This window comes from Mchenga conophoros, linkage group LG5, assembly GCF_057382185.1.
Source record: "Mchenga conophoros isolate Kocher_MC1m ecotype Shallow Benthic linkage group LG5, M_conophoros_male_GT1.1, whole genome shotgun sequence".
Classification (NCBI taxonomy): Eukaryota; Metazoa; Chordata; class Actinopteri; order Cichliformes; family Cichlidae; genus Mchenga; species Mchenga conophoros.
In genome coordinates this window covers 9981442-10000109 of record NC_140530.1, presented here as the reverse complement: position 1 = coordinate 10000109, position 18668 = coordinate 9981442, and the positions used below count along the sequence as shown (strand labels likewise).

Sequence of the window (18668 nt, the reverse complement as noted above, 5' to 3'; positions counted from 1 at the left end):
GGCCCCAACTGACCGAGTGCTCAGTGAATACCTCAGGCAGCAGAAACCCAAGAAAGAGGAGGGAGACGAGGAACCAGCATGGAAGGACAGGCCCCTGCACGGTATGTACCACCGGCAGATAGAGGAGGTGGCTGATATCCAGAAATCCTACCAGTGGCTGGACAAAGCTGGACTGAAAGACAGCACAGAGGCACTAATCATGGCAGCACAAGAACAAGCTCTGAGCACAAGATCCATAGAGGCTGGGGTCTATCACACCAGGCAAGACCCCAGGTGCAGGCTGTGTAAAGATGCCCCAGAGACAATCCAGCACATAACAGCAGGGTGCAAGATGCTAGCAGGCAAGGCATACATGGAACGCCATAACCAAGTGGCCGGCATAGTGTACAGGAACATCTGTGCCGAGTATAACCTGGAAGTCCCGAGGTCAAAATGGGAGATGCCCCCAAGGGTGGTGGAGAATGACCGAGCTAAGATCCTGTGGGACTTCCAGATACAGACGGACAAAATGGTGGTGGCTAACCAACCGGACATAGTGGTGGTAGACAAACAGAAGAAGACGGCCGTAGTGATCGATGTAGCGGTTCCGAATGACAGCAATATCAGGAAGAAGGAACACGAGAAGCTGGAGAAATACCAAGGGCTCAGAGAAGAGCTCGAGAGGATGTGGAGGGTGAAGGTAACGGTGGTCCCCGTGGTAATCGGAGCACTAGGTGCGGTGACTCCCAAGATAGGCGAGTGGCTCCAGCAGATCCCGGGAACAACATCGGAGATCTCTGTCCAGAAGAGCGCAGTCCTGGGAACAGCTAAGATACTGCGCAGGACCCTCAAGCTCCCAGGCCTCTGGTAGAGGACCCGAGCTTGAAGGATAAACCGCCCGCAGGGGCGTGCTGGGTGTTTTTTTTTATATATATATATATATATATATATATATATATATATATATATATATATAAAATCACGATGGTATGTGATCTTTACGTATTTTTAAGGAGCATATTTTGATGTCAGTGTCTGCACTCTCTGTGGATTGATGCTATTTTGTCATCAAATTCATAATGATGACTCATGCAGATTCCCATATCCTCATCACACGTGTTGCCTTTGAGCAACACGCTGTCATGTGGCATTCAGTTTCAGATGTGCAGGACTTAACACAAAAGCCTCCACATCATCCTTGTTTTAACCATCAGGCTCTGGGTGTAGCAGGAGGAGCATCAGCACTCTCCATCCCCTGTCAGAGGCTCTAAACTTCCTATTTACAGTTTATCCAGTTCAGTGAAAGGATGATATAATGGGAGGAAAAGAATCCTCTGCTCCCAGATGGGAGCGCAGGGCTGTTCAAACTGAATGAGAACAGAGAATAAAAGATGAAGCCAGCATGCAATGCTATGCAGAGATAGAGCAGGAACTAATGAGAGCATTAGACCCAAACTACTCGCCTTACACTGAGTAGAGGAAACAGCAGATTGTGAGAGGACACGGGGTGGTGCAGGAAAGAATTGGATTGTGCTAACAAGAAAAAAAAAAAAAAGACAAAAAGAAATATTGGGCTTTTCCCTCTTTTTATCACGACCATGATATCAGTCACAGACACATGCCATGCAGTACAGTCCAGGATTGTAGTGCAGTGCATTAATAAAGTTGTATGTAGGAGTATTTTAGTCTTTGTCTGTTGATGAAAACCCCTTGGAAATTGAAACTGAACTGGAGGGCTCCAGGCTAATTTGCGTTTGCACATTTGTCTTGAACTGGAAGGCTTGGTTCCTAAAAGATCACCCTTAATGACTTTGGTGATCCCCTTACTCTTCCTTTTGTACTATGATGAGATTGATGGTTTGAGTCTTTAGTGAAATGTCTCAGCAGATTTTAAATAGATTTCTGGTGGTTAGCCTTGAAGAGCTGTTAGTAAAGTAGGACACAACGATGTTTTATTTTTCTTGCTGGACTCCTATGTCTTTAATGTGGAACTGTACAGGCATTAGCTTTAAGTCTCGTCTTTGAATGAACTCAGGGCTGCTCAGGGCTGCACCGATTCAGCTGCTCATATTTCTCCCCACACTTCTCTTTATTTTCCCCCTCTTGTCAATTTATCAGGCAGATTCATTAAGCCTCAGGTTAAGAGAAAATTATCCAGTTGTTTTGAAGGGAGGAAGGTTCAGGGCTGAAGCAATCAGCTTCATGGGCTCATCCGGTTAGAATAAGAAAAGCAGCCATCTAATGCAGAATTATTTTCAGGGTACTCCTTTTATTCTCAAATAAATAAGGCAAAAAAGGAAGGAAACAAAGACACACATGGACTGCCAATGCTCAGCTGCCGCCCCGTGTGGAAGTGAGGAAAGTCAGCCAAAAGTGAATGCAGTCCTTATGTACTGTGTGACATATAATGTGTGACAGGTGAGTGCAATCAAGGACAAGCACCACACCCAATCAAAGGTGAGAGAACTAAACAAGGTGCATCTGGTGAAGTGAGTGGGTGTGCTGGGATGTGCTAAAAGGTGGGTCTCTACAACAGCCGCCCCCATATTTCTAGTGAGAAATATGTTGATATGATCAGGATCAGTCTTCGTCAGGAAGCGAGGGCAGGGGGATCAGACAGGAGACAGGGCGGATATAGGTTTTATCCTGTACTAAGACCTCCACAGTTCTGATGTGGTCATCTGGGCTTTTCAGCAAGCGCGTCACTCTTCCTACAGGCCAAAGGGCTCGTGGAAGGTGTGAATCCATAATCATGACGACAGAGTTCAATGTGAGATCTGGTTTTTCCTTCTGCCATTTGGGTCTTCTTTGGAGGGATGGTAGATAGTCTCTTATGAAGTGTCGCCAGAAGTGATCTGCCAATATTTGTGCATGTCGCCATCGTCGTCGGCCTAGGAGGTCAGAATCAGAATAGGATACCAGGGGGAGTGATGAATCATGTCGGCCCATAAGGAGAAGGTTTGGGGTTACGGGGTCAATGTCCGCAATGTCTGAGGATACATAGCCTAGGGGTTTTGAGTTAAGAATGCCTTCAATCTCAATTAGGACTGTTCTTAAGACCTCTTCAGTGACCATCTGTGCACCAATGGTTCTCTTCAGAGCATTCTTCACAGAACGTATCTCCCTCTCCCAGGCTCCACCGAAATGGGGTGCATGCGGGGGATTGAATTTGAAATGGATTCTTTTAGTCATCAGGACCGGCTGTAGAGTCGGAGCAAGGTTGTTAAAAGCTGCCTGTAGTTCCTTATCTCCTCCTTTGAAGATAGTTCCTTGATCACATATAATTTCCAGGGGTGTTCCTCGTCGAGAAATGAATCGTTGGAGGGCCATGAGGAAGGAGTCTGTATCCATACTGTTTAGGAGGTCAAGATGTATACACCGAGTGGTGAGACATTTGAATATTATTCCCCACCTTTTCTCCGATCTGCGGCCTGTCTTGACCTTGTATGGTCCAAAGCAGTCTATTCCTGTGGAGTAGAAAGGTGGTTTGAATAACCTAAGACGAGCAGCAGGCAAGTCTGACATTTTTGGAATGATGGGCTGTGCTCTCCATTTCTGACATGCGACGCAGCTATACTGATGCCTGCGTACGGCTTCCCTTCCTCTGAGAATCCAGAATTTCCGACGTAGTTCAGCAAAAAGTCTTTCTGAACCAGCATGATGCAGTTTGTCATCATAATTTTGTATGATCAGTTTGGTCACTGAATGAGCAGGATCAAGTACTATTGGGTGAATGACATTCAATTCCAAGTCTGGGCTTTGCCGTAGTCGGCCTCCTACATGGATAAGTCCAGAATTCCTGCACAACACTGGTGACAAACACAATAGACGGCTGTCGGATGAGAGGGGTTTGTCTGACTGTAAACGGGCTAAATCTTCACCGAAACTGTCCAGTTGTGCCTGACGAAGGATTTCTTGTTCTGCTGTTTGATAATCAGCTGCAGAAGGAATGTTACCCTTTTGGTTGGAGAGTGAATGAGCCGTGAAATCCAATAGCTCTTGATACGTTCTGAAGCTGGGTGTGTATGTATGGGAGGGTATACTGACAATACCAAAAAAGTAGGATTTCTTTAACTCAGTCTGATCATCATCAGGATGGAGATCTGTAACTGTGGGCCAGTTATTTGGAGGTTCATGCAGAAACGAGGGACCCTCAGTCCACCTGTTTGAGCTAAGGAACTCTTTCAGGGATTTACCTCTCGTAACATCATCAGCAGGATTTGTGGCTGAATTGATGTATCTCCAGTCTTGACTGTTTGTGAGGTTTTGAATTTCTGAGACTCTGGCTCCTACGAATACCTTGAAACGGCAGGAATCTGACTGAAGCCAGTGAAGTACAGTTGTCGAGTCAGACCAAAGGGTGGTAGTCCTGACTGGTAAGGTGAGTTCTGTTTGTATGAGCTCACAGAGGCGTGCGCCTAGTAGGGCTGCGCATAGCTCCAGTCTGGGTATTGTTAAATGCCGTTTAGGAGCAACACGTGAGCGAGCTAACAAGAAACTCAGTTCTACATGGCCTTCAAGATCATCTGATCTCAAATATGCGACAGCACCATATGCTCGCTCTGAAGCGTCACAGAAGATATGAATGTCTCGAACTGTGGTAGAAACATCCATTTCCTTAGAAGTATAGCAACGTGGGATGGCAATTTGTGGGAGATAACAAAGTTCTTCTTCCCAGGACTTCCATGCCTCTAAGAGGTCGTGTGGAAGGGAAGGGTCGTCCCAATCTCTCTCTTTTCTCCATAGCTCTTGCACCAAGGTTTTGGCGCGTGTTGTGAATGGGAGTAAGTAGCCTAATGGGTCATATAGACGAGCAAGTACTGCATAGATACGACGCATTGTGGTGGGGTGTGAGGCTAGAGTTCTGTATTTATAGGCAAACAAATCAGTCTCACAATTCCACAATAATCCTAATGTGCGTTCATGTGGGCCAGATGGCTTGTCTTCAGTCAGGCAAAGTTCATTACTTGCCGTTCTTACCTCAGATGGTAGATGGCTAATCACAACAGGATTATTGCTGGCCCACTGGCGAAGGTCGAAGCCTCCTTCTGATAGATGGTTTCTTAATTTGTCTAGGAGTGTTCGAGCTAACTCTGCTGATGGAAAACTCTGAAGACTCTCTGAAGACTGCACATCTTTGTCAGATTGATATTCCTTCACATGTTTCTGCAGTGCATAGATTGCACAACAAGGGCTGCAGGTCGTACCAAAGGGGAGTACCTGCCACTCATACACTGAAGGGGGAGCTGCTTTGTTCATGTCACGCCACAGGAATCGGAGGAGTGGTTTATCAGGAGGCAGAAGACGGACTTGGTGAAACATGCCTTTGATGTCGCCACTTATTGCTACTGAATGTTGCCTAAAACGCAACAAAACACCAAGAAGTGTTGGGCCTAGGATTGGTCCTGGCAATAGGTACTTATTGAGACACTGACCTTGAAATGTGAAAGAGCAGTCAAAGACTATGCGATCTTTATTGTTGTGACTTGTCATATGATGAGGGATATACCAGGTTTCTTTGCTATTGTGCATCTCCTCTGGGCTAAGTTTGACTACATAGCCTGCTTGCTCCAATTTCAAAATCTGATCCTTGTAAGACATGGCTTTGTCAGGATCTTTAGCTAACCGAGCCTCAGTGTTGCGGAGTCTAGACATGACTACAGTTGGAGGGACATTCAAAGGAGGAAAGTTTGCCATCCGAAGAAGAGGAGTGGCGTAGCGATTAACACCATTGATCTCAACCCTTTTTGTGGCCTGTTCAAGGAGTTCCAGTGCCAGTTGATCTTGCTTTGATCGGATCACAGATTTCTCACTGTATTCAGGTAAAGTGTCTAGTTGCCATAGCTTCTCAACATGATAACGCAGTACATCTGCAGATGAACTGAGAGATGTGAACAAACACTGCACATGCTCTGTACTGCTCTGGGGCTGAAAATCTGTGATCGGACCTTGAAGTGTCCATCCTAATTGGGTTTTAACTCCTGCAGGAGACCCATATGGTCCCTGTCTCAATGGAGCAGTAGGCGTGATGAGGTGAGTATGATCTGAGCCTATGAGCAGGAGTGGCGCTGCTTTATTAATAATGGGTAATGGGATACCTTGAAGATGCTTGTATCTCCGTTGGAGAGATGATACAGGGTAGGTGTGGTCTGAAAGTGCTAGGTGACTTGCAGTGAAGGCATTATTAATTGTGTAGGTTTTCTCTGGGTGTGCGATGGGTGAGATTTTGAAACTTACGGAAGAACCATGAATAGTTTCAACTTCTTGACGGACCGTTCTAAGTGATAATCTCTCTGCTTCCCCAGTTAGGTTGAGATGCTGTGCAGCTGATGTCAGAAGAATGGTACGCTGGGAGCCATCGTCAAGTACTGCATATGTTTCAAGGGTTCTTTTGCCGTTTCGCAGGAGCACTTTCACAACCTTTAAAAGGACACTAGGACAGTCACTAGGTCTATCAAAGTACAGTGTCCTCACTACAGGATTAGTTTCAGTTTTAGTTCTCTTATTTACATCACATAGGATCTGTAGATGTAGTCCCATACAGGTGGCACATGCTTTCCTCAGGTCACACTTTGCGGCCTGATGAGTCCTAGCACAACGCCAACACCGTTTGTTTGCTTTTATCCAGTTTATTTTCTCATCCTTTGTCTTCTGAATGAACTCGGGACACTTACTAATGTGGTGTTCAGGTGAGCGGCAATATGCACATGTTGCCTTAGTTATGATGGGTTGTGCTGCCTGTACAGGATCATCAGATGTATTTGCCCCATGTAATATTGTTGTAAGTGGAGAAGCGTACTTACGGGCAGGTCGTGTCTGGTTGAAGGATGGAACAGGACTGGCCTTCTTTGGTTGACACCTGCATTCCATTTGCAACCAGGATGAGAACAAAGGCAAGGTATACGTCATTTCTCCCTGTTCCCTGTAAACATGCCGTTTGAAGCGACTGAAATGCTCTGCAGGCAACTTCACTAACAAGCGATCGACATGGGAGCCACAGTCTAGTTCTGCACGTCCTTGTTCTCCCATAGTGCTAAGCAACCCAACTAAAGCCTGTACTCGAAGAGCAAAATTATCAAGGCTCTGACCATCACCTGCTCTGATAGGAGGCAGTTCCAGTATATTCTTTAGCTCTTTCAATGCCAGCTGTCTTGGTTGCCCATAACGCTCATCAAGGGCTTTGATGGCTTGAGTGTATGGGTCAGGAGCGTAGGAAAAGGCAAGAGCTAATCGTTTAGCTTGGTCTACTTTGAGGTGATCAAGAAGGACATGATATTTGAAGTGCTCTGTCTCATGAGGATCAAGAAGGTTTGTAAGGGCCATCCGTAACATCCTGTATTGCATTTCGTCTTCTCTACTAAGGTCTGGAAATGAAGGACCTTCAAGCTTATATACATGTGTTCTCGTGCTAGAGGAGTGACCCGAGCTAGCAGTACCAGATATCAAAGGTTTCTGTTCATATGAGGTATTGGATGTAGCTGGTTGCTGCTCTAGAGGAGGGCAATGCTTGTGGTCAGATATGCGAATGAGAGGTTGAACAGGGTCTTCAGCTAAAGGAACAGCAGGTTGAACACATGAGATCTGGTCGGGATCCTGCCGTGATAAGGCCAGGAAATCAAAGGGAGTCTCATCTTCTGTAGCAAGGACTGGTCTAGGCAAACCAGTTGAAGGGATAGCAGCATCTAGTATTGTTGAATTAGGTAAAGGAGGGCTGGCAGCTGTAACTAAGCCAGACTGACGGCTAATCTGCGGGGGCTGGAAGGGTGATTGACAGGTTACTGTATCAATCACTGGGAGCTGCTCATGTTGTTGATGTGTTTGAGGACTGGCTCGTAAACTGCATACAGAAGCTTTGATTCCATCAGATGAGACTGTGCGAATTGAAGATCTGGAGCTACGAGAATGGGAAGGAGATGATTGAACCATAAATTGCTTAATCTCCCTCATGGTCGTTAGGAGTTCCCTCATGACCTCATCTTGGGTGGTGGGTAAAGGAACAAGGGATGTCTCTGGTGGTCTTTCTGACTCTCCGACAGGATCCTGCAGCCCATGTGTGTCTTTATCACTGTGCTGCCATTCAGTTTGGCTCTCTGTCTCACATGTAGCTCTTCTAGCTCCAGGGTACTGAACTTCATACTGTTGCAGGTAGGCAGGAGGTCTACTATGACGACTGGATCTTCTAGATGGCTGCTGTGTATCCATGATGCTAATACCTCTCCGGCTCGGAGGACCATGTTTTGAAGGGAGGAAGGTTCAGGGCTGAAGCAATCAGCTTCATGGGCTCATCCGGTTAGAATAAGAAAAGCAGCCATCTAATGCAGAATTATTTTCAGGGTACTCCTTTTATTCTCAAATAAATAAGGCAAAAAAGGAAGGAAACAAAGACACACATGGACTGCCAATGCTCAGCTACCGCCCCGTGTGGAAGTGAGGAAAGAGTCAGCCAAAAGTGAATGCAGTCCTTATGTACTGTGTGACATATAATGTGTGACAGGTGAGTGCAATCAAGGACAAGCACCACACCCAATCAAAGGTGAGAGAACTAAACAAGGTGCATCTGGTGAAGTGAGTGGGTGTGCTGGGATGTGCTAAAAGGTGGGTCTCTACAACACCAGTCATTTAGAAGCATTTTTTAATTCCTGCAGATGTATCTTTACTTCTGTCTGTGCTGCCCCAGGCAGGGTGCTTATATATGCATGTCTGTACTGTCTTTCCATGGACTGTATGCACCATCTTGTTGTACTGTATACAGGCTAAAACTGAAGTTTTGTTTTATTTTATTTTTTTTAATAAAAAGCTTCAGTTTTGATGGAAAAACAAATCAGCTGCTGGAACTCCTAGAGTTCATAAAGTACTGACATTCTTGGTTTTAGCATTTCTTCTTCCTGAAGACAGGTGAAAGTAGATTTAGCAAAAGGATGAGATTAGAGTCAGGGGTGGCTGTCGCTCCTGGTGATGACTTGATGGATCTTGAGACTACGAGAGTAAGACAGGGCATTTAGTGTGTTGGGTGCTGGGCCAAAGAAATAGCAGTTTTTCATTCAGCTAATTTGATCTGTTATATATCCAACTTCAAGAAAAGGAACTGCTATTTTTAAGAGGTTTTTAAGAAGTCTCTGATAACTGATCAACATTCTCCTTTTTTTGAAGGAAGCCATGTAGCAGGAGCAGCGTTATGAAACATGTAACTGACTACCTGGCTGTGTTAATAAAATGCTATTTAATTGTGGCTTCATTGTGACTTTAATCTACCTTTTATGTTGCCAAACAAAACAATATTATGTAGAAAAAGAAACATCATGAATATCAGCCTGAGGTTGATTTTTTTTTTGCTGTGTTTGTCCTAGAAAGAAGTAGTAGTTCTTCTTCTTCTTCTTCTTCTTCTTCTGTTGTTTGCTCTAAATGTGACCAATTTACAGTCTCGTTCGGTCAGTTTTATTTATGTCCTATCATAAATTTACTGTTCATAATTTGTCTCTTGTGCTCTGTTAATTTCACAGTCAGCACTCTAAGGGGACTTTCAATTAGTGTTAGCTCGACATTAAAAACAAGTCCATTTTATTTATCACTGCTTCTAGATTATATTTTTCATGTAATGTCGATTTTATGGGTAACAATTAAAGTGTCTGTTCCGTGAAGCAGCTTGCAGGAGCAAAGCAGTTAATGAGGTTGGCTTAGTAAAGACTTGGGTGTTGTAGAGGAGAAGTTGAGGAGAGGAGAAATCTCCCAATGAGTCTCCAAAAGGCAAAGCTTTATTAAAGTTAATTTGTTTGGAATTGGCAGCCATGATTATTAATCTCATGTAATTTCACTTTTGCATGATTATGGATGGATGGATGGATTGATGGATGATTATGCACCTAATAAATAATTTAAGTGGTATAACTTTTGTTTTAATGGAAATCATACAGCAATCATAGCTTATGATATCTTTAAAGGTGCAGGAGTCAGGAGGTAGAGTACAGCTTCTGCCAGTCAGAAGGTCAGTGGATCAGTTCCTTGTTTACTCCAGTCTGGATGGTGAAGTATGTTTGGACAAGACAAGTATCCTTGTCAAGGCAAGACAAGTTTCCCTCAGTGAATCCATCGAGTGTTAGTGAGTGTCGGGAATGTTACAAAGTGCTTAGGTAGGTAAAAAAAAAAGTGCTTACATGAATGTGTGTTTAAATATATATGAATATGCTGACATCTGCAGGCAACATCTTTGGTACTGGGAGTGTTGTGGTTTACATTCGTTGTCCTATTAATGACTTTAGTTTTACTGACGACTGATGTTTAAGCAGGTTTTGGTTCAATGAAAATCTTGCTAGAGGTTTTGCATCAGATACCAAGTGGCTGGACTGGAAACCCTTTCAAAAATAGGCTGTTGCCCCCAGAGAAAAATCACGTTAGGGTTCTTGATTCCTTCCACTGTGACCCGTCAGCCATAAAAGTCTAATGGGGTATTGCTGTCACATCACCAGGCATGGACACCGAGTTTCAAGCATTTTCAAAATGATGCCATGGGAACATCTACTAAAAATCTTGATGATCAAGGTCAAAAGTCATGTTTTCTGAAAACCTTATGAACACGATAACTCAAGAAAGATGGCACCTAAGATTTTAAAATGTATACCATAAGTGCATTTACTAGAAGGCTGAGGGCTAGCATGGGCGACAGCCAGTATCTTTATAGTTATTCTGGAAATGAATTGGTAGTCAAAACTGTCCCTGACTGTCGCATCTTCTTGTGAATCTACTTTGTGCAGATTTGTGTGCATACTCAGGAACATCTGTTTTCTGCACCAATGTTAGACATCACCAATCATTTGTGATAGTATTGCTAAGACTCTTGCATTAGCCTTTCAACCTTAAATTCTCCCCAAACTTGTATTCTTCTTATAATCTTTGATGTGTATCTACAAAGAGTACAGCCGGAGAACACATACAATATGTTGTGATTCGTTACAATCACAATACTTTTGTGTATTGAATTACAAGTGACATAACGGTACAGGAGTGTTGACAGCAGAGACATTTCTTGGGCTAAAATTAGAAATTGTGGCTGTCTCCAATGGAAATCCGAAAGGACACAAATTCTCATAGAGCATCGCACTATATGGTTTCACCGTGCATTGCACAATGGCAGGCGTGTATTCAGGTATGTACTCATATGTATACAAACAAACTATTCTCCTTGTCTGCAGCTGTTTCATCAAAAACAAGCTAACATTGTTTCTCACACACTCTGTCCATAGGGAATGTGCTTATGAGCCATGTTACCTGAAGACTATTGTGCATATACACTGAAAAAAATATGTTGTTGGATTTACTTAATTCAATGGTGGACATTTGTTGCACACAGATGTTTTGCTTTGGCAGCAACTTAAACAATTGAATTAAATTAACACAATTTATTCATGTTCAATAAACTTGTGCAATTTGTGTTGATAAAATGTGACTTAAACATGTTTTGATGAAGTAATTTGAGCTCTTGGAATATTTTAATCCTTCACAATTTTCTCACGTTATCCCAACACGATTCAATAACTTTTACCCAATACTACTTGGTCACTTAAATACTACATGTTATCTTCAAATTACATTTTGCTATTATATTCTAGTATCAAATACACAATTTTCAAATGGAGGCCTTATAACAGATTGTATTGTTCTCTTCCAAGATGGTTGCTGGCATCCACCAGTAACCTTTCAAAACAACATGTCTAATTTCACTGCAGTAGGTAAAGAATTAAACTGACATTACTCCTCTACTGAATCTATATAAATCAACAGTTAAATAATGTCAGTTCTTCCGTGTTCTCTGGAATCAATCACAGCAAAGAAATTGGACTGTTTCTTTTGAAAAATGTTGGGAAAGAACAATACAAAACATTCAATTTAAGGCCTCTAACGTCAAGATTCAGTTAAACAACAATTATAACTAAACAATTTGAGGTAATGTTAGTTTCCATTAACATTAAATTAGGTTACTGAATTGGCAAACACCTTCCTATTAACACTACCCATTTTACCCCAATAACTAAAGAAATTAGCACTTGCAGGTCAAAACCTTTATTCAAGAGACGCAAAAATAACATTGATACAGTGACTGTCAAAAATTACAGCACTGATCATACTGTGACATCTTGGTTCAAAACAGCACACTTAGAAATATTCAACGTTCTTTACTTCAACTGAATGAAACTGAAAATACCATTTCACACGACCCATATGGGATATTTAGACTGTATAACTGTTCACGCTATATCTCTTCACTAGTAAAAGAAAGAAAAAATACAAAGAGAAATTTAAAAATGCTGCCAAACAGACAAACAGAACTTGTACAGAGCAAAAGGAAAAACAAACAACAACAAAAAACGGCTCGTCCTCATGGCAGTTGCAGAGTATATAAAAATGAACCCTGCGATCCGTTCCTGGAATTGAGCTTCAAAAATGCAGCAGAACAAGTGTGAGATTTAAATGTCCTCTCACCTAGAGCTGGTCACCTCACATGCATAACAGTGAGCTTCGTTGCAGGAGCAGTTTTGTCTTAGTTGTGAGCTTTTCTTGAGAGCTGAGTTGCATCCAACTCCATTACCACCCATTGAATCACCTCAAAAGTGTAGCAGAGTTGTGATGGGTAACTCATGTTGAAGGAATAAAAAAGGTCCAAACAGCATGGCTACTGCAAAGGTCACGTTATCCAGATCTTGAAGAACAACATCAGAAAAGTCATTGCCTGCCGCATCCTCTGGAGACAGATGTTCATTGTGGTTTTCTCAATCTGTGCAGTGGCCTCAGTCAAGTCCTGGTTAAACACAAAACATTTCTTTAAGATTCCTTTTTAAACTCATCTCTTTTGAATCTACCAGTTCTAATGTTAGAGTAATTTAAACCAATGCAAGCAACATAGTAAATAGCTATAGCCAAAGAGTGGCCTGCCATGCTGCCATTCATGGTCTAACAGAGTTTCTAAGAGAGGGTGAAAAACATAATAATTTCAAATGCTTTACATTAGTTTTTGTTAGAAAGACACCGGCCCATCAGAAATCCAGGCTATGTCACTCAGAAGATGTTAGAATTTAGACTTTCAGCCCCACAATTTGGTTAGCTGTTGGTCAGTTGGTCATTTTTTCAAACAAAAGCTAATATAAATATTGGTGGGATTTTCCTTTGTTCATTAGAATGACAAATTTAAAGTTTTTTCACACTGATGTGACCCCTAATACAGGGGTGGGGATGGGGCCTCAAGGGCCGGCGGCCGAGTTCACTACCAGGCCTCATGTGAACTTCAAATTATTAAAGAGGACTACTGGTCCTAACCAGTCCAATGAGGATCAAGTGGATAACTAAATGCATTTTTAAATGTTGCAAAGCCACAATCTACTCATAAAACACTCACCATGAACTCCTGCACCAAGATGTTGCAATTGTCTTTCACACAGATGCGGAGCACTTTGATGAGGGACTCCGAGCATTAATGTCATCCTTGACTATTATAACAAAGAAAACAGAGATTTGTGAACTTTTCAGTAGCACAGAAGAAAATGATCCCAGACAAAAACTCTTGACTTTTTAAACCAGTCAACATGCAACACCAGCATCTACAAAGCAATATCAAAAGTTCCTGTTTGACATCAACTTTATGGATATATAGTTTCCAGAACATTTATTTTTAAAAAAAGATAATTTTTTCTCAGTGGGCCAGTAAATGCATGACAAAAATTATGGCATCCTTTTAGTGGAATCATTACTCACAGGTAATAGTTGACTGTTTCAATGGATGTAGCATAAAAATCTTTTACTGACCTAATGCAATACATATACACTTTGTAGTTAAAGAATTTTAAAGTTCTTACTGTCATTATGGCAGCTACATCCTTTAGCTTTGTGCCCTGTTCCCCTGATCACTTTGCAAACACTTTCAGCAGACTGTCAGAGAAAAACTCAGCTCCGTCAGAAACCTTGACTGTAAAGGCATGGTTGGGATGCACTGGAATGCTGCATTTTATCTGAAATGACATAAAATTATTTTGAAATAACAGCAGGCACTGTGCTTGGTTAATCAGTAATGTTTTGTTGAATAAAAACTGTGTTTCCAGATCTTATGGGATTAAAAAAAATCCAAAGATGTTTGTTTCTGATTTGCAACCCAACAACCCACAAGTTACAACCTCATTTCAGTTCAAGTGTGCATTAATGCGAGTCCAGTAATCACCTTTCTGGCAATACATACAGGTATAAGTTAAACCTATGGCAGATTTTGGATCTCTCAGTTGTATTAATAGGGTGAGTATGCATGCACCTAATAATTATAAAAAACCTATTATAATTAAGTTACAGAAACGAAAATAGAATATACTTTCTTACCATAACACCTTGAACCCACAATCCATCAGCTGACTCCTGGTGAAATGCAGAATAGAGGTCATCTCTCAATGTGCAGCAAAAAAAACAAAAACAAAAACAAAAGGACAGCAGGTGAGGGCAGGAGGGGTAGGGATGTAAGCTAGCATAATGCCGCTGATGATATTAGCTAAAGCTGTTCAATGTCCAAAATCTCACTAACACCACGGTGCAGTAAATACACAATGTAACTGAAGAGTCAGTTGGCAAATCTATTCACACAGAAAACCAAATTATGTTATGAGTGCCTCGTAATTAGGTTTAATGTGATATTACGGCTCTTGTGCCAAAGACAAATTCAAATGAAAAAGCGCCAATTCTTTGACAACAGATAAAACAGCAAATAAGCTAACGGCTCTTTTTTAGCATGTTACATGGCGACACTCTAGACGTTTAACTACATTTGGCTGAAATATGGTAAAAATGAATTCAAAAAATCAAGACATACCAAAAACGTAGAGTTGGCTGCTCGACTTGACTGAGATGGATGCCTTTTTTAAACCACGATCCAAAGCCCGCGAGATGAAATCACGCGTGGTTTCACGAGATTTAACGTTGCTATCTTATTGACTTACTTCACCTGAACATGATATGAACAATTTAATACACCCTTTCTGCATATCATGTAGTTTTTACACTATATAGTTACATTTAACTTTAAAACATGAGGCAATTGTGTTAAATGCATGCAAGATGCTTACATAAATCCAAGAGATGGCCAGTCCCTTTTTTTCAGTGTATACAGTGGGGCAAAAAAGTATTTAGTCAGCCACCGATTGTGCAAGTTCCCCCACCTAAAATGATGACAGAGGTCAGTAATTTGCACCAGAGGTACACTTCAACTGTGAGAGACAGAATGTGAAAAAAAAAAAATCCATGAATCCACATGGTAGGATTTGTAAAGAATTTATTCATAAATTAGGGTGGAAAATAAGTATTTGGTCAATAACAAAAATACAACTCAATACTTTGTAACATAACCTTTGTTGGCAATAACAGAGGTCAAACGTTTACTATAGGTCTTTACCAGGTTTGCACACACAGTAGCTGGTATTTTGGCCCATTCCTCCATGCAGATCTTCTCGAGAGCAGTGATGTTTTGGGGCTGTCGCCGAGCAACACGGACTTTCAACTCCCGCCACAGATTTTCTATGGGGTTGAGGTCTGGAGACTGGCTAGGCCACTCCAGGACTTTCAAATGCTTCTTACGGAGCCACTCCTTTGTTGCCCGGGCGGTGTGTTTTGGATCATTGTCATGTTGGAAGACCCAGCCTCGTTTCATCTTCAGTTCTCATCAGTTCTCACTGATGGAAGGAGGTTTTGGCTCAAAATCTCACGATACATGGCCCCATTCATTCTGTCCTTAACACGGATCAGTCGTCCTGTCCCCTTGGCAGAAAAACAGCCCCATAGCATGATGTTTCCACCCCCATGCTTCACAGTAGGTATGGTGTTCTTGGGATGCAACTCAGTATTCTTCTTCCTCCAAACACGACGAGTTGAGTTTATACCAAAAAGTTCTACTTTGGTTTCATCTGACCACATGACATTCTCCCAATCCTCTGCTGTATCATCCATGTGCTCTCTGGCAAACTTCAGACGGGCCTGGACATGCACTGGCTTCAGCAGCGGAACACGTCTGGCACTGCGGGATTTGATTCCCTGCCGTTGTAGTGTGTTACTGATGGTGACCTTTGTTACTTTGGTCCCAGCTCTCTGCAGGTCATTCACCAGGTCCCCCCGTGTGGTTCTGGGATCTTTGCTCACCGTTCTCATCATCATTTTGACCCCACGGGATGAGATCTTGCGTGGAGCCCCAGATCGAGGGAGATTATCAGTGGTCTTGTATGTCTTCCATTTTCTGATGATTGCTCCCACAGTTGATTTTTTCACACCAAGCTGCTTGCCTATTGAAGATTCACTCTTCCCAGTCTGGTGCAGGTCTACAATACTTTTCCTGGTGTCCTTCGAAAGCTCTTTGGTCTTGGCCATGGCGGAGTTTGGAGTCTGACTGTTTGAGGCTGTGGACAGGTGTCTTTTATACAGATGATGAGTTCAAACAGGTGCCATTCATACAGGTAACGAGTGGGGGACAGAAAAGCTTCTTACAGAAGACATTACAGGTCTGTGAGAGCCAGAGATTTTCCTTGTTTGAGGTGACCAAATACTTATTTTCCACCCTAATTTACGAATAAATTCTTTACAAATCCTACCATGTGAATTCATGGATTGTTTTTTCACATTCTGTCTCTCACAGTTGACGTGTACCTCAGGTGCAAATTACTGACCTCTGTCATCATTTTAAGTGGGGGAACTTGCACAATCGGTGGCTGACTAAATACTTTTTTGCCCCACTGTATGTACTGCAGTGTCTGCACTAAAGTACCCATGGACACTCATATTGGAAGTCAAAAGTGGCCATTTGGATTGCATTTCTAATAATACAGTTTGATCCTCTCAGTAGGACGTAGATATAGAAGTTAATTTTTTTATGTATGATATCTAACTCTTTGTCATTTACATACGCATAATAGAGATATAATCAGTTTTATCAGCTTTTATCAGCATTTTTAGCTGTATGCTTTATTGGAACAGCTGCCATCAACACAACTCTCACTACTTCGCTGTTTCATTGAGCTAGTTTCACTAGAGAAACTGCACTTGCAAGAGACAGTTCTACATTTTCTAGTAGAATATATAACATTGTACAAAAGTCTTTAGCCACCCCCTCATTTCATTATAATTTGTTCCAAAGGAGTCAGAGTTTCTTATAATTTTTAAAAAGTGGTCTTAAGCAACAGTTTTTCAGGGTTTCTGAAGCTTGTTTGTCTTTGGCTCTTTTTTACCTGTCCATTTTTTATAGGACTGAAATGGCCTGCAAAAGGTGGCTGCAAAGAACCATTCAAATGAGGTGAACAAGGGGGGAAAAGTGAGACATGCCAAATTACACAAGAACTTGACTGAAAAGTTGTGGCAGCAACACATCCAAATTTGAAGTTTTTGGTTCAACTTGTTGTAAATATGTACGGAGGAGGTCAGGAGAGAGTTACCACATTGTCTTCAGCCTTCAACAAAACGTGTTGGAGGCTCTGTCATGGTTTGGGGAGGCATTTCACCCGGTTAGTGTTGGAGATCGAAATTGATGGAATTATGAACACAGAATCTTTTGATTTACCATGTGGAAAGCATCTGATATGCAACTAATTCATTTAACATTCTTGAATGATCTCAAACACACTGCCAATGTAAAAAAGAATAATACAATAAAACACTATCAATCATGGATGGCCTCCCCAGAACCTGAACCTGATCATTATTGAAGTCAGCATCCAAAGAAGAGCTTTGTGTGTTCTTCAAGAGGCTCAAAGAAATATTCCTGAAAGCTACTTAATGCACTGACAAGAAAACTGTCTAAGAGAGTTCAGGCTCTGCTGAAGAATAAAAGTGGTCATGCCTAATATTAACTTTCAAGCTTTTTAGAACTGTCCAAACTGTTTTTGGCCTATATGCTGCATTTCCTTGAATGTTTGCACATTTTAATGAAGTGCTCCACCTATTTCCCATTGTCCTAACAAAAAATAAAGAAATGAGGGCTGGCGCAAACCTTATTGTCGTATGCACATCACTGTAGAGACTTTAAATATAGTAAAATAGGTATTGCATTCTAAGTAGAGCTGGACCGATCCGATATTACGTATCGGTATCGGTCTGATACTGACGTAAATTACTGGATCGGATATCGGAGAGAAATAAAAAATGTAATCCGATCCATTAAATATCAAAAAAGCACCTCATAAAATGCGTCGGAGCAGTATGCATCACGTGATAGAGCGGCTGTGTGTATTTGGAGCCTCGCTACCAAACCAGCATTTCATCTCCGAGGAAGTTTTCCCAGAGAGAAGTAAAGCAACTGTGTAAGTTCATCTCTGAATGTTTGTAAAGCATTCCAGCGTTAAGCTTAACAACCGATATATGGAGCAACTGCCTCTTCTCTCCCTCCCTCCCTCTCCTGCTGCTACTTCAATCATGAAACTGATTAATGATCAGCTGATTGGCTTTTGAGAGTCCGTCTCTCTTCTTTGTTTTTGGCCCACTTTGCACCAGAAAGAGGAAACCAGCGGCTGAACAACAGCAGCACGTTTAACCTTGATAAGCTGTTGTTAGAATTTATTTAATATTACTTTCTACACCAGGATCCTTTTCTAGCTGACGGCTGGTAACTGTGCAGGGGCGGATCTAGCAAAGTTTAGCCAGGGGGGCCGATAGGGCATTAATAGGGAAAAGGGGGCACAAAGACATAC

At 42.0% G+C, this 18668-nt stretch overlaps 1 protein-coding gene and 1 long non-coding RNA gene across 3 annotated transcripts in view; one reads left to right on the top strand and one right to left on the bottom strand.

Annotated features, from left to right (window-relative positions):
• Positions 1 to 18668, top strand: part of LOC146573760 (caM kinase-like vesicle-associated protein) — a 61942-nt gene that overhangs the window by 17315 nt on the left and 25959 nt on the right. The window lies entirely within an intron of this gene.
• On the bottom strand, positions 11881 to 15101 carry LOC146573761 (uncharacterized). 2 transcript variants are annotated; one of them, XR_014892431.1, is made up of 4 exons: positions 14332 to 15101; positions 13821 to 13973; positions 13364 to 13454; positions 11881 to 12769 (listed from the first exon to the last, which is right to left on the bottom strand). It is a non-coding gene; the product is annotated as an uncharacterized LOC146573761 (long non-coding RNA). The 2 variants fall into 2 exon arrangements; XR_014892430.1 differs by having other exon boundaries at positions 13821 to 15101.